General features: G+C 44.4%; 1 long non-coding RNA gene across 1 annotated transcript; it reads right to left on the reverse strand.

Annotated features, from left to right (window-relative positions):
* Positions 1-1,557: 1,557 nt before the first annotated feature.
* LOC132210133 (uncharacterized) lies at positions 1,558-8,939 on the reverse strand. The gene is made up of 3 exons (XR_009446339.1): positions 8,837-8,939; positions 6,775-6,887; positions 1,558-3,778 (listed from the first exon to the last, which is right to left on the reverse strand). It is a non-coding gene; the product is annotated as an uncharacterized LOC132210133 (long non-coding RNA).
* Positions 8,940-14,495: the final 5,556 nt, after the last annotated feature.

Below are 14,495 nucleotides of genomic sequence, written 5' to 3' on the forward strand. Positions count from 1 at the left end.
CTTTTATCAGAGCTCAGAGTGGCTGGTACACACAGGAAAACTCAAATCAATTGAAATGATTATCTCTTCTGAATGGCTCGCTATGGCTGATGGAGATTGATTTTACAAACTAACTCACAGAATTTCCACGGATTAACCTCAGTTACATCAACCGATTCCAAGGGATTTCCTTAATTTTGAAACTATTCTCTGACACGGAACTTTTGAAATCTTTCCAGCTGCAGATTCCAGCAGATCTTAATATTGTAATCAACAAGACTGTTTCAGGGCTAAATTTTTTTAATGAGTCATTAATAATTTAGGGATTTTATTGTTGTCCTGTGTTATTTGGGAGAGGTTCAATGTCTCTGCATCTGGAGTGACACCTTTGCTTGGGATCTGAATCCATGTTAATCTATTGCTCTCTTTCACTGGTGGGCGGAGGGCACTCTTTCTGTGCTGTAAATCTGTATAACTCTGTTCATCTGTATGGCTTTATGACCCTTGCTTTCCTTGATCACCTCTCTGCCATTATCGAACTTCCACTGCCTCCAATCATGCATGTATTTTAGATTCTGTTTCGGGCTACACATTTACTGTGTCTTCTCCCACTGCCCATCCCCTCACTATGTGCAACTAACTTACCAGCATGATGTTCCCACATTATCTTTCACAGGAATTGATATAAAGTGCAACAGTCCACCTGTTTTCCACTTCGGAGATAATATTAACAATCACATTCAGCAGCATTCCTCATCTCCAGCTAAAGGTTGGGAGATTTTGGCAAACAGCATTTCCTTTTGTCTCTTCACAACAGATAACGCATTAGCCACAGCCAACCAGTTTGTGCTTACAGTGCTCAAATATTAATAGTGCCCAATTAATATTAATAACACCTCCTTCAACTCAACCAGACAGGGGCCAGCCCTTCTTTAGTTCAGGTCTCCAGTGATGCTTTGAAAAATCAGAGTCAATCTGTCTGCATGAAATTTAAACAAAGTTTGGTCATCATCTAACTGGTGCATTTTCCTAGTAATGCCTTGACCAATCAGAGTCTATTATTCGCCCAGTCAGGTCATGACAGTATAAAACGTTTGTTCCCTTTCCATTGGTGCTTATTGTGAATGAACCGAAATGTGCAAGACAAAAAGCTTTGATGAAACTTGCCTTTTTTGCATACAGTTAGACATTATTGAACTGTTGTACATTGTTGTGGCTCGGCCTCTCTCACAATGCCACCACACAAGGCCTTATAGATGATTATGGAGGAACAATGTGTATTGTGGTTGATTAATTATTTCAATAAATAAAGAGAGGACAGAACTGTGAGCGTCGGCCCCTTATAAAATGAGCTTTGTAAAGGGTAACATTGAGGAGCTAGGAAAGGGCAGGAGAGTTAAACAAATACTTTTCAATAATATTCACATTCAGGGCATTCTTGCAACTTTAAAATACACAAAAATAGCCAAGCAGCAAAAAGGGGAGGAAATAACCATAACAGGAGAAAACATACTGTGGTCAATGAAGTGTTTCGAAAGCTAAAAAGAGAAGAGAACTGTGAACATCGGCCCCTTAGAGAATGAGGTTTGTAAGTGATAATGGGGAGCCAGCAAAGAGCAGGGGAGTTAAACAAATAATTTTAATCAATCTTCACAGTAGGGAACACTTACAACATTACAAAAAAATTAAGTAGTTCAGCAGCAAAAAGGGGAGGAAAGAACCATAATAATGATCAGAAGAGAAAAAGTATTAGGGAAAATAATAACCATTGACAAAGAAAATAGAGGTCGGCCGTTTGGTCATTCAAGCCTGCTCTACCATTTAACATGATCATGGCTGATCATCCATCTGTTCCTGCTTTCTCTCCATACTCTGATCCCTTTCACCCCAAGGATTATATCCAAATCCTTCTTAAATACATTCAATGTTTTGGCTTCAGGTGCTTTCTGTGGCAGATAATTCCAGAGGTGAGGAAATTTCTTCTTATCTCAGTCCTAAATAGCTTGTCGATGACAGGTTAAAGAGACACTAGGATCCCATCTTTATGCTCCCATGTATGCCCATATCCTAAAAGTCTGACCCATGGTTCTGGACACCCTGTTTATTGAGAACAGCCTTCCTGTGTTTATCCTGTGTGGCCCTGTCAGAATTCTTTTGTTTCTATAAAAGGCCACTCTTCTGAACACGAGTGAATATAGTCCTAACTGATCCAGTCTTTCTTCACATGTCAGTCCTGTCATCACAGGAATCATTCTGGTCAACCTTCACTGTACTCCCTTCACAGCCAAAGCATTCTTCCATAAGAATAATGAGACCAAAATTGCACACAAGAATCCAGCTATGGGCTCACTGAGACCTGTGGAATCACAGAAGGACGTTCCTGCTCCTGTATCTGAATCCTCTCGTTAAGAAGGCCAAAAGAAACTAACTTGTGCTTGGGACATTTGAAAACAAAATGTAAGTTTTGTGTTAAATACAAAGCTAATTTATTTGACGCTTATCCAGAAAATAAAAACCTATATTTTCAGGAAAGTCAATTTAACATCAGTAGAAACAGACAACAATGAAATGTGTTCATTACCGAACATAACTCATAGCAAAATGCAACCACTGTGGTTATTTGTGAATTCACTCATGTTTCAGGGGGTCGGGTGTTTGAGTGAATCCCTTCCCACATTCAATGCAGGCAAACAACCTCTCTCCAGTCTGACATCACTGGCATACAATGAGGTGAAATGATCACCTTAACCCAGTTTGTAAGTGAAAGCACTGGAATGGTCTCTCACCTGTGTCAACACATTGATGGATCATCAATTGTTGAGAACTTTTAAAGCATTTTCTGCAATCTGAACATTCAAAGTTATTTCAATAATGTGAACAAGTTCACGGGGCTAATTGTTCAGAATCTTTATACCATTTCCCACATTCTCTGGCCAGAATGAACTTGCTCGTGTTTCAGCAGGTACAATGATCTGATGAATCTCTTCCTGCACATGAAGCAAGTGAATGGTATCTCCCCTGTGTGGCTGCATTGGTGTACAGCGAGGTTACATATTCATCTGTACCCAGTCCCATCATGAGAGTATCTTATTGGGCTCTCAACAGTGTGAACATGTTGATGGGACATCAGTTCTCCAGAACATTTACAGCATTTCCTGCAGTCTGAACATTGAAAAGGTCTCTCATTAGAATGAACTTTCTGGTGTTTCACCAGGTCAGATGAGTGAGTGAAATGCTTCCTACATATGGAATAGATGAACTGTCTCTCCCCAGTGTAAATGCGCTGGTGTATTGGGAGTTTAGATGATCGCTTGAACCGAGTCGCACAGTGAGAGCACCTGAATGGTTTCTCACTAATGTGAGATATTAGTTCTCTCGAACTTTTCTCGCAATTCCTAGAGTGTGGATATTTTAAAGGTCTCTCCCCAGTGTGAACGTGCTGGTGAGTCAGCAGATGGGATGAGTGAGTGAATCCTTTCGCACACAGAGCAGATGAACTGCCTCTCTCTTATATGAACTTGCTGGTGTGTCAGCAGACTGGGTGATCAAATGAATCCCTTTCCGCAGTCAGGGCTGGTGAACGGTCTCTCTCCAGTGTGACCACACTGATGACTTTCCAGGGAAGATGGATATTTGAATTCCTTCTCACATTCCTCACATTTCCATGGTTTCTCAGTGCGAACACTGGTTTTGGCTTCCATGATCAAAGCCTCATGAAAGTCAAGACATGATGAATTCAACATTTCCGTTAGAATCTGCAGTGAGATTTGAGTTCACTCACTGCAAATGCTCCAACTTCCTGTAAAATGAATTACAGACAGTAAGAAGAAAATGTGACCCACAGAGAAAAAGGCAGAACTTTAAAACTGGACTGAATACATCTGATCATTTGTGCGATAGACAGTGGACAATGCGACCATGAAAGCTCTTGGATTGTTATAACAATAGAACTGGTTCAGTATTAAGCGTTAGTGAAAGGAACTGGCTGCCAAATCTGGGGCTGCATAAAGGTGTTCTTTGTGGGAAAACTGAGAAATACGGAGAGCATTAATGGAGATGGGCTTCATATGGGCAGCATGGTGGATCGGTCGTTAGCACTGCAGCCTCACAGCACCAGGGACCTGGGCTCGATTCCAGCCTTGGGCGACTGTCTGTGGAGTTTGCACATTCTCCCTCTGCCTGTGTTGGTTTCCTCCCACAGTCCAAAGATGTGCAAGCTCGGTGGATTGGCCATGCTAAACTGCCCATAGTGTTCAGGGGGGTGTGGGTTATTGGGGGATGGGTCTGGGTCTGGGTGGGATGCTTCAAGGGGCGGTGTAGACTTGTTGGACCAAAGGACCTGTTTCCACACTGTAGGTAATCTAATTCATCTGCCAGTAATTCTAACAACCTCCCAAACTCACCAGACAGAATCACAAGATCAGGTGGTGCATGGGAAAACCATCACTTCCAGGACTCTTAGCAGCAGATTCAGACTGGAAAAGTTTATTGACTTGCTCAATATGTCAGAATGCATTTTATTAAAAATTAAACGTGCTGAAAAAATAGGGACTCTGACAGTCAGAGTTTATTTTAGCCTCTAGTTCAGTTAGAATGTAATACTTTGCCAATGATTTTTTGTATCATATAACCTACTCTGCAAAGAACATCTTTCTTCAGGCTATCTTCAAGTTTTTGCAAGAAGAAAATAAATGATGAATCATTTGTACCTTACACATTTTAATTACTGTCCTCACTGCTTATGACGGGGACTGTACCACATAGTGAATAGCACATACAGATTGGGCTATTATTCTGCAGAAAAAAAATCCATTCAGTTTGCAAGCTGCGCCATGACTTTCATTTTAACTTCCCAACCCAGACAAAATCCTCTGTTAAGAACAAAGAACAACATAGCACAGGAACCGGCCCTTTAGCACTCCAAGCATGTGCCTGCACATTCTAACCCTCCATGCTAAAAATGCCTTGATTCACAGGATCCACATTCCTCTCCTCCCTTCCTGTTCATGTATTCAGCCAGGTGCTTCTTGACTGCTGCTGCTGCGTCCACTTCCATTGCCTCTTGTGGCAACACATTTCAGGAAATCAGCAACCTTTGTGTGAAAAGCTTGCCTTGCTTATCTCTTTCACACATTCCCCCTGCAGCTTGAACTTGTGTCCTCTAGTAATTTATCCCTCTGCCCTGGGGGAAAAAAAGTGTCATACATTCCGCTCTATCCATGCCATTCACGATCTTATAAACTTCTCTCAGGCCACCCTCTCAACCTGCTGCGTCCCAGTGTAAACAAACCAAGTCTTTCCAACCTTTCTTCAATGCTAAACTCCCCCATAACCATGCAACATCCTGGGAAACCTATTCTATACCCTCTCCAAAGCATCCACATCCACATGTGATGTCCAGAACTGAATGCAATATTCTAAGTGTGGCCTAACTAGAGTTCTACAAAGCAGCAGCATGACTTGCCTGTCCATATTGCCAATGCACCTTCCAATGAAGGCAGTCAAACCAAAGGCTTTTTATACTAAATTATCTACCTGCACCATCACTTTCAGTAGCCTGTGGACCTGCACACCCAGATCCATCTGCATATCAATGTTCGTAAGAGTTCTGTCATTTACTCTATAATTTAAACCTGTACCTGACTTTCCAAATTACATCCCCTCATATCTGTCCAGATTAAACTACATGTCATCTTTCTGCCCATAACTCCAATTTATTTATACTCTGCTGTATCATCTGACAATCCTTCTCACTATCCGCAACTCTACCAACCTTTGTATTGTCCGCAAGCTTATTTATTAGACCAGCCACGCGTTCTTCCAAGTTATTTATGTAGATCAGAAACAGCAGAGGTCCCAGCACTGATTCCTGTGGAACACCACTAATCAAAACCCTCCATTCTGAAAAGTATCTTTCCACTGCTACACTCTGCCTTCGATGTAGCTATCTCTCCAGCTCATGTGACATCATCCTTTGTACCAGTTTGCCCTGATGGACAACTGCACCATTCTAATGAAGCTCACATGACCTGAAGGCACAGCAGCTTTCTTTCAATTTGACACTTTTCAATCTTCCAGATTGAATGTGGAATTCTGCAGTCCCTGCACCATCAAACAATTATAAGGATCTGGAAAACTTGACCTGGAAATATGCTGGTACTGATGTCACGTTCAGACTGTTAACGCTCATCGTCAATTCCCCACTTAGTGGAAATATTTTCTCTGTAACTCCGCTATCAGTCACTAATCATATTCCCAAAACTTTGATCAAAAATATTTCTTATTAATCAATTTCCAGGGATACCTCTGTCAGAATGAAGTGATGTGTTTTAGCAGAAGGGATAGGAAGAGGCAATAACACAACACTAAAGAGTGTGCAGAGTCTGAGGGATTCACATGCACAGATATTTGAAAGGAATAAAATAGATTAATTCGTCAGAGAAAATTTGATGCTGATTGATTCCAAAAAAATACTGAACCAGCATTTGAGAGAAAAATGCAAAGGTGCAGGGATAAAACAAGGGAATAGGACTGACTGGATTGCTCCAGACATTTGGCATGGGCTGAATGGTTTGCACTTTTTGATTGTTTTATATGGTCCTTCTTGTATTCTAAACCTACAGATTCAGTTATCAATCAGGTGAATCTGTGCTACATGCACTCCATAGTTGTTAGACCGTTCCTGACAGCAAGTCTGAGAACTAAAAACAGCTAATCAACTGTAATCTCACCACAGATAGTGTATCTCAATTTCTGATATCTTAAATCTTTTTCCACAGGCACACACACGCATACCTGAACGCTACCACATTCAGATGCTGATAATATTCAGATCCTCATCAATCGAGTTACTCTTTCACAGTTTGGTCTGAGGTTCAACTCTGCCAAATTCCTCTGCTGACATTGATCTGTAAGAGTGTAAAATCCATGACGATCAATCCAGGATAGAGATTCAGAGCAGAAAAAGAAAAGCATTTCTCTTGGTTTGAAGTTGCTGTTCGTAAATCCTGCTCGCCTTCCCCTCGCCCCGTTCCCAACAAGTAAAGGACATGTGCGCGAGATAATGGGAACTGCAGATGCTGGAGATTCCAAGATAATAAAATGTGAGGCTGGATGAACACAGCAGGCCAAGCAGCATCTCAGGAGCACAAAAGCTGACGTTTTGGGCCTAGACCCTTCATCAGAGAGGGGGATAGGGGGAGGGAACTGGAATAAATAGGGAGAGAGGGGGAGGCAGACCGAAGATGGAGAGTAAAGAAGATAGGTGGAGAGAGTGTAGGTGGGGAGGTAGGGAGGGGATAGGTCAGTCCAGGGAAGACGGACAGGTCAAGGAGGTGGGATGAGGTTAGTAGGTAGCTGGGGGTGCGGCTTGGGGTGGGAGGAAGGGATGGGTGAGAGGAAGAACCGGTTAGGGAGGCAGAGACAGGTTGGACTGGTTTTGGGAATGCAGTGGGTGGGGGGGAAGAGCTGGGCTGGTTATGTGGTGCAGTGGGGGGAGGGGATGAACTGGGCTGGTTTAGGGATGCAGTAGGGGAAGGGGAGATTTTGAAACTGGTGAAGTCCACATTGATACCATATGGCTGCAGGGTTCCCAGGCGGAATATGAGTTGCTGTTCCTGCAACCTTCGGGTGGCATCATTGTGGCAGTGCAAGAGGCCCATGATGGACATGTCATCAAGAGAATGGGAGGGGGAGTGGAAATGGTTTGCGACTGGGAGGTGCAGTTGTTTGTTGCGAACTGAGCGGAGGTGTTTTGCAAAGCGGTCCCCAAGCCTCCGCTTGGTTTCCCCAATGTAGAGGAAGCCGCACCGGGTACAGTGGATGCAGTATACCACATTGGCAGATGTGCAGGTGAACCTCTGCTTGATGTGGAATGTCATCTTGGGGCCTGGGATGGGGGTGAGGGAGGAGGTGGGGGGACAAGTGTAGCATTTCCTGCGGTTGCAGGGGAAGGTGCCGGGTGTGGTGGGGTTGGAGGGCAGTGTGGAGCGAACAAGGGAGTCACGGAGAGAGTGGTCTCTCCGGAAAGCAGACAGGGGAGGGGATGGAAAAATGTCTTGGGTGGTGGGGTCGGATTGTGATGCCACCCGAAGGTTGCAGGAACAGCAACTCATATTCCGCCCGGGAACCCTGCAGCCATATGGGATCAATGTGGACTTCACCAGTTTCAAAATCTCCCCTTCCCCTACTGCATCCCTAAACCAGCCCAGTTCATCCCCTCCCCCCACTGCACCACACAACCAGCCCAGTTCTTCCCCCCCACCCACTGCATCCCAAAACCAGTCCAACCTGTCTCTGCCTCCCTAACCGGTTCTTCCTCTCACCCATCCCTTCCTCCCACCCCAAGTCACACCCCCAGCTACCTACTAACCTCATCCCACCTCCTTGACCTGTCCGTCTTCCCTGGACTGACCTATCCCCTCCCCACCTACACTCTCTCCACCTATCTTCTTTACTCTCCATCTTCGGTCCGCCTCCCCCTCTCTCCCTATTTATTCCAGTTCCCTCCCCCCATCCCCCTCTCTGATGAAGGGTCTAGGCCCGAAACGTCAGCTTTTGTGCTCCTGAGATGCTGCTGGGCCTGCTGTGTTCATCCAGCCTCACATTTTATTATCAAGGACATGTGCGCGCTCCGCTTCCAGTTGGCCCCGGATAAAGATGGCGGAGTCACACGGCTCAGAAAACATTGCCCCCAATAAACATGGCGGCGCCCAGCCCTGCCTCGGCAAACAAAGGAGTTCAGCAATTCCAGTCTATTCGGGGCAAAACCGGGATCGGTATTTTTCAATTCAGTGACGGTGGCTACTGTCAGATTTTAAAAAAGCCTCTCCGCCCACTTCGTGGAATACTCACTCACTCGAATTCTAATTTTCACCTTTCAAATCCTTATCGCGCCTGCTCCTCATCCGATTCCTCCGACTCTCCTTTGCCTCCGGTACTGCGCATGTTTGAAACGCTTCAGATTGCGCACGCACAAGTGGGCGTATACATTCAGAGATAATGGGGACTGTACATGTTGGTGAGTCCGAGATAACTCGTGTGGGTCTGAAACATCAGGTCTTGTGCTCCTAAGATGCTTCTTGGCCTGCTGTGTTCATCCAGCTCCACACATTTGTCATCTGGGCAAATGCATTCCCGCCCAGAATGCTGGGAAAAACACGCTGCCATTGAGCAGCAATATTGATATAAGGAAGATATGAAGGAATATGCCAGGACGAAAGATGCGGGAATCCATTGATACAAGTGCATGGTCCCTGTCTGTCCTAGTTCTAATAAACAGCAGAACAAAGAGATATGAACACACACTCAACGGAGAAAGTGAACAAAATATACACCTTTCCTGTGTAGAATATTTGAATTTCGCCTCAAGAAGAATGCATTTACTGGTGATAAAATCTTTTCAAATTTCATAGCTGAACGATGCCAGGTAGGAAACTAATAAATAAATGCATTCTCACACTAAAGGGTGAAGAGTCTTCCTGTGCGGTGACTGTGCTGATATGTCAGTAGTTTAAGATGTTCAGGCAAGCGTGAAATGTTACACACCAGCTTCAGAAGAGACTGAGATGTCAATCACTTCCTGTAATGAGTTTCATTGTCTCAGCACTCTTTGAATAAACAAAAGCAGACTCAATCAACTCGAAATATTCAGCAACAGTTGAGAGAGAAATACACTTTATATTACATGACTTCTCTGCATCAGTCCACAGAAAGGGAAAATTAACTCTTTTTTCTCAAGCCAGAGACTTATCATCGAGACTGAATATTTCCAATATCTGAGATAATGGGAACTGCAGATGCTGGAGATTCCAAGATAATAAAATGTGAGGCTGGATGAACACAGCAGGCCAAGCAGCATCTCAGGAGCACAAAAGCTGACGTTTCGGGCCTAGACCCTTCATCAGAGAGGGGGATGGGGGGAGGGAACTGGAATAAATAGGGAGAGAGGGGGAGGCGGACCGAAGATGGAGAGTGAAGAAGATAGGTGGAGAGAGTGTAGGTGGGGAGGTAGGGAGGGGATAGGTCAGTCCAGGGAAGACGGACAGGTCAAGGAGGTGGGATGAGGTTAGTAGGTAGCGGGGGGTGCGGCTTGGGGTGGGAGGAAGGGATGGGTGAGAGGAAGAACCGGTTAGGGAGGCAGAGACAGGTTGGACTGGTTTTGGGATGCAGTGGGTGGGGGGGAAGAGCTGGGCTGGTTGTGTGGTGCAGTGGGGGGAGGGGACGAACTGGGCTGGTTGAGGGATGCAGTAGGGGAAGGGGAGATTTTGAAACTGGTGAAGTCCACATTGATACCATATGGCTGCAGGGTTCCCAGGACTTCACCAGTTTCAAAATCTCCCCTTCCCCTACTGCATCCCTCAACCAGCCCAGTTCGTCCCCTCCCCCCACTGCACCACACAACCAGCCCAGCTCTTCCCCCCCACCCACTGCATCCCAAAACCAGTCCAACCTGTCTCTGCCTCCCTAACCGGTTCTTCCTCTCACCCATCCCTTCCTCCCACCCCAAGCCGCACCCCCCGCTACCTACTAACCTCATCCCACCTCCTTGACCTGTCCGTCTTCCCTGGACTGACCTATCCCCTCCCTACCTCCCCACCTACACTCTCTCCACCTATCTTCTTTACTCTCCATCTTCGGTCCGCCTCCCCCTCTCTCCCTATTTATTCCAGTTCCCTCCCCCCATCCCCCTCTCTGATGAAGGGTCTAGGCCCGAAACGTCAGCTTTTGTGCTCCTGAGATGCTGCTTGGCCTGCTGTGTTCATCCAGCCTCACATTTTATTATTTCCAATATCTTCTTGTTTTATACTCAGTCAAATAACTGATTTCTGAATTGTACAATCAATTCATTTGTGACTCGTATCTGGTTTTTTTTGTGTCCACACACTAGTGGAAACATCTTCCGTGTTTAATCTGTCCGTCAGGCTGAGCACAAGAGTTAGATGACAGCTCCAAGAACAAATCAAATCAGCACTTCTATCCTTTGTTTTAAGATGTTACTTTTCTTTTCTCTGCAAAGAGAAAGAGCATCCAGAAATGATGCTTGCCTTGTGGAGAGAGAAGATTTCAGAGACACAGTAAAGGAGTACAAGTCCAAAGAACTGGACACTATCGTGGCTTGGGCTAACAAGTGACAGGTATCATTTGCTCCATATAAATGGCAAGCAATGACATTCTCAAAATGACTAAATATAATCACAATTCTTTGACATTCAATGGCATTACCATCACTAAATGCCCCACTGTTAACATGCAGGTGGATCCCATTTACCAGAAACTCAACTAGACTTACCACAGATACACAGTGAATACAAGTGTGGGTCAAAACCGATGAAATACTGCCGTGAGTAACTCACCTGCTGACTTCCCAAAGCCTGTCCATCTTCTATAAAAGTGAAATGGAATAACTTCCCACTGGATGGGTGCAACTCCATTGAGACTGGAGAAGCTTGAGACCATCCAGGACAATGCAAACCACATCACTGACACTACAGCCATAAACATCCACTCCCTCTACCACCAACCTTCAGTTACACCAATGGGTTTTGGGTCAGCAGATACACAGGAAAACCAATGACCGCCATTTCCCCTGCTGATCGCTCAGTATCCTGACTTGGAAATGTATCGCAATTCTTTCACAGTTGCTGTGTCAAAATTCTGGAGTTCCCTCCCAAACAACATAGTGGGGCGAATTATAAAACTAAGACCGCTGCAGTTCAAGAAGCCAGCTCACCACCACTCCCTCAAGGACAATGAGGGATGGGCAATAAATGCTGGCCAGCTACCAACATTCACATCCCACAAACAAATAAACAAATAAACATTGGTGGGCTGCTATCTAAGATGAAGGAGGTAGGATTTTTTATATTAATGCTAAATATATTGATGGTCAACAAGAGAGTCAAAGGTTATTATGATAGATAGCTTGTGGAATTGAAGCTACACTCAGTTCAGACGTGATTTTATTTAATGACCAAGCAGGCGAGAGTGGCTAAATGGCACATATCTGCTCCTAGTGCTGACATGTACATGGTATAGTCATATTGATGCTATTCACAGGCATTCAGGTGTAAGCTCAAAAGATCAAAATTTAAGTAAAAGCTGAAACATTTGACTGAATGAAATGAGATGTCTGTTATCTGCTTGGGATGCTTTTCCGAAAAGGGTCCCTGTAAAGCAAGTGTGGTATCAGGAAAAGACCGTGAAAACAAGAGATGGAGATCAATTTATTTTGAAAGAGAAAAAAGGAATGCGCTTCCAGGCACTCTCCAGGTGATGGTGTTTCTCGTCATCTCAGTCCTAAAATATTTACCCCATATCCTTAAACTGTGGCCCCTTGTTCTGTAATTCCCCACCATTGGAACATCCTTCCTGCATCTAACTTGTCCAGTCCTGTTTGGAATTTGGAGATTTCAATGTGATCCCCTCATTCTTCTATACTCCGGTGAATACGATTTTAACCGACTCAGTCTCTCTTCATACGTTATTCCTACCATCCCAGGAGGCAAGTTGGTGAACACATGCTGAACTCTGTCGAAAGTAAGAACAGTTTTTTTGCAGATAGGCATGCCAAAACTGTACACAATATAACAGGTGTGGACTTACTTAGGCCCTGTGCAGTTGCAGCTAGGCATTCTTGTCCCTGTATTTGGATCCTCACTCTGTGAAGGCCAACAGATAATTTGTTCCCTTACTGCCTGCTGCACTTGTGCACTTACTGTCAGCAACTGGTGCGCAAGGATCCTCTAGTCTCATTGACACTCCCATGTGCCATTCAAACGATAATCTGCCTTGTTTTTTTGTATTGCTACAAAATGGATAAGCTTACATTTATCCAAATATAACGTAACCAATATTAATTTTCACTTACAAAGCTTCTCCAAATCAGACTGCAACATGTATGCACCCAGCTTTGTGCCATCTAAAAAGTTTGAAAAATTATATTTAGTTTCTTCATCTAAATCAGCAACATACATTGTGAACAGCTAGGGTTCAAGAACAGACCCCTGTTAAACCCCACTAGTTACTGTCTGACATTGTGAACAGCTGGGTTTCAAGAACAGGCCCCTGTTATACCCCACTAGTTACTGTCTGCCATTGGGCAAAAGACACATTTACTATGAATCCACGTTGACTACGTGCTGACCAGTTTCGTAACCATCTCATTACACTCACCCCAATCCCCTGCATTTCAACCGTACACATTAATCTCTAATCGATTCTTCAAAGGTCTTCATAAAACCTAAGAAACACCTCTACTGGGTCACCATGATCAACTCCACTTGTGACATCCTGAAAGGCAAACATCAGATTTGTCAAGAATGATTTCCCTTTTGCAAATCTATGGAGACTGTTTGCTTCTGTTATTGTATTCTGCGTACTGTGCTCCAAAATTCTTGGCAATGGAATTGTGCATCTTCCATAAGATTTATCTCAAACTCACTGGTCCATAATTAAAGGGTTTTTCTCTTCCCTTTTAAATCCTATGATTACGGTAACTACCCTGTAGTCTGGAGGGACTGTCAAAGTGTCAAAGAAATTGTGGAAGATAGCCAGCAATGCATCCATTATTTTGAAGACCCCTTTTTAAAAATCAACTGGGAATGTATCAGATTTTGATCCCATCAATTTGTGGAAAATCATTTCTTGTGCCATTATAAATTCCCCCTTTTCTGAGTGAACATAGAACATAGAACATAGAACAGTACAGCACAGAACAGGCCCTTCAGCCCACGATGTTGTGCCGACCATTGATCCTCATGTATGCACCCTCAAATTTCTGTGACCATATACATGTCCAGCAGTCTCTTAAATGACCCCAATGACCCTGCTTCCTCAACTGCTGCTGGCAACGCATTCCATGCTCTCACAACTCTCTGCGTAAAGAACCTGCCTCTGACATCCCCTCTATACTTTCCACCAACCAGCTTAAAACTATGACCCCTCGTGCTAGCCATTTCTGCCCTGGGAAATAGTCTCTGGCTATCAACTCTATCTATGCCTCTCATTTTCTTGTATACCTCAATTAGGTCCCCTCTCCTCCTCCTTTTCTCCAATGAAAAGAGACCGAGCTCAGTCAATCTCTCTTCATAAGATAAGCCCTCCAGTCCAGGCAGCATCCTGGTAAACCTCCTCTGAACCCTCTCCAAAGCATCCACATCTTTCGTATAATAGGGTGCCCAGAACTGGACGCAGTATTCCAAGCGCAGTCTAACCAAAGTTTTATAGAGCTGCAACAAGATCTCACGACTCTTAAACTCAATCCCCCTGTTAATGAAAGCCAAAACACCATATGCTTTCTTAACAACCCTGTCCACTTGGGTGGCCATTTTAAGGGATCTATGTATCTGCACACCAAGATCCCTCTGTTCCTCCACGCTGCCAAGAATCCTATCCTTAATCCTGTACTCAGCTTTCAAATTCGACCTTCCAAAATGCATCACCTCGCATTTATCCAGGTTGAACTCCATCTGCCACCTCTCAGCCCATCTCTGCATCCTGTCAATGTCCCGCTGCAG

This window comes from Stegostoma tigrinum, chromosome 11 (assembly GCF_030684315.1).
Source record: "Stegostoma tigrinum isolate sSteTig4 chromosome 11, sSteTig4.hap1, whole genome shotgun sequence".
Taxonomy (NCBI): Eukaryota; Metazoa; Chordata; class Chondrichthyes; order Orectolobiformes; family Stegostomatidae; genus Stegostoma; species Stegostoma tigrinum.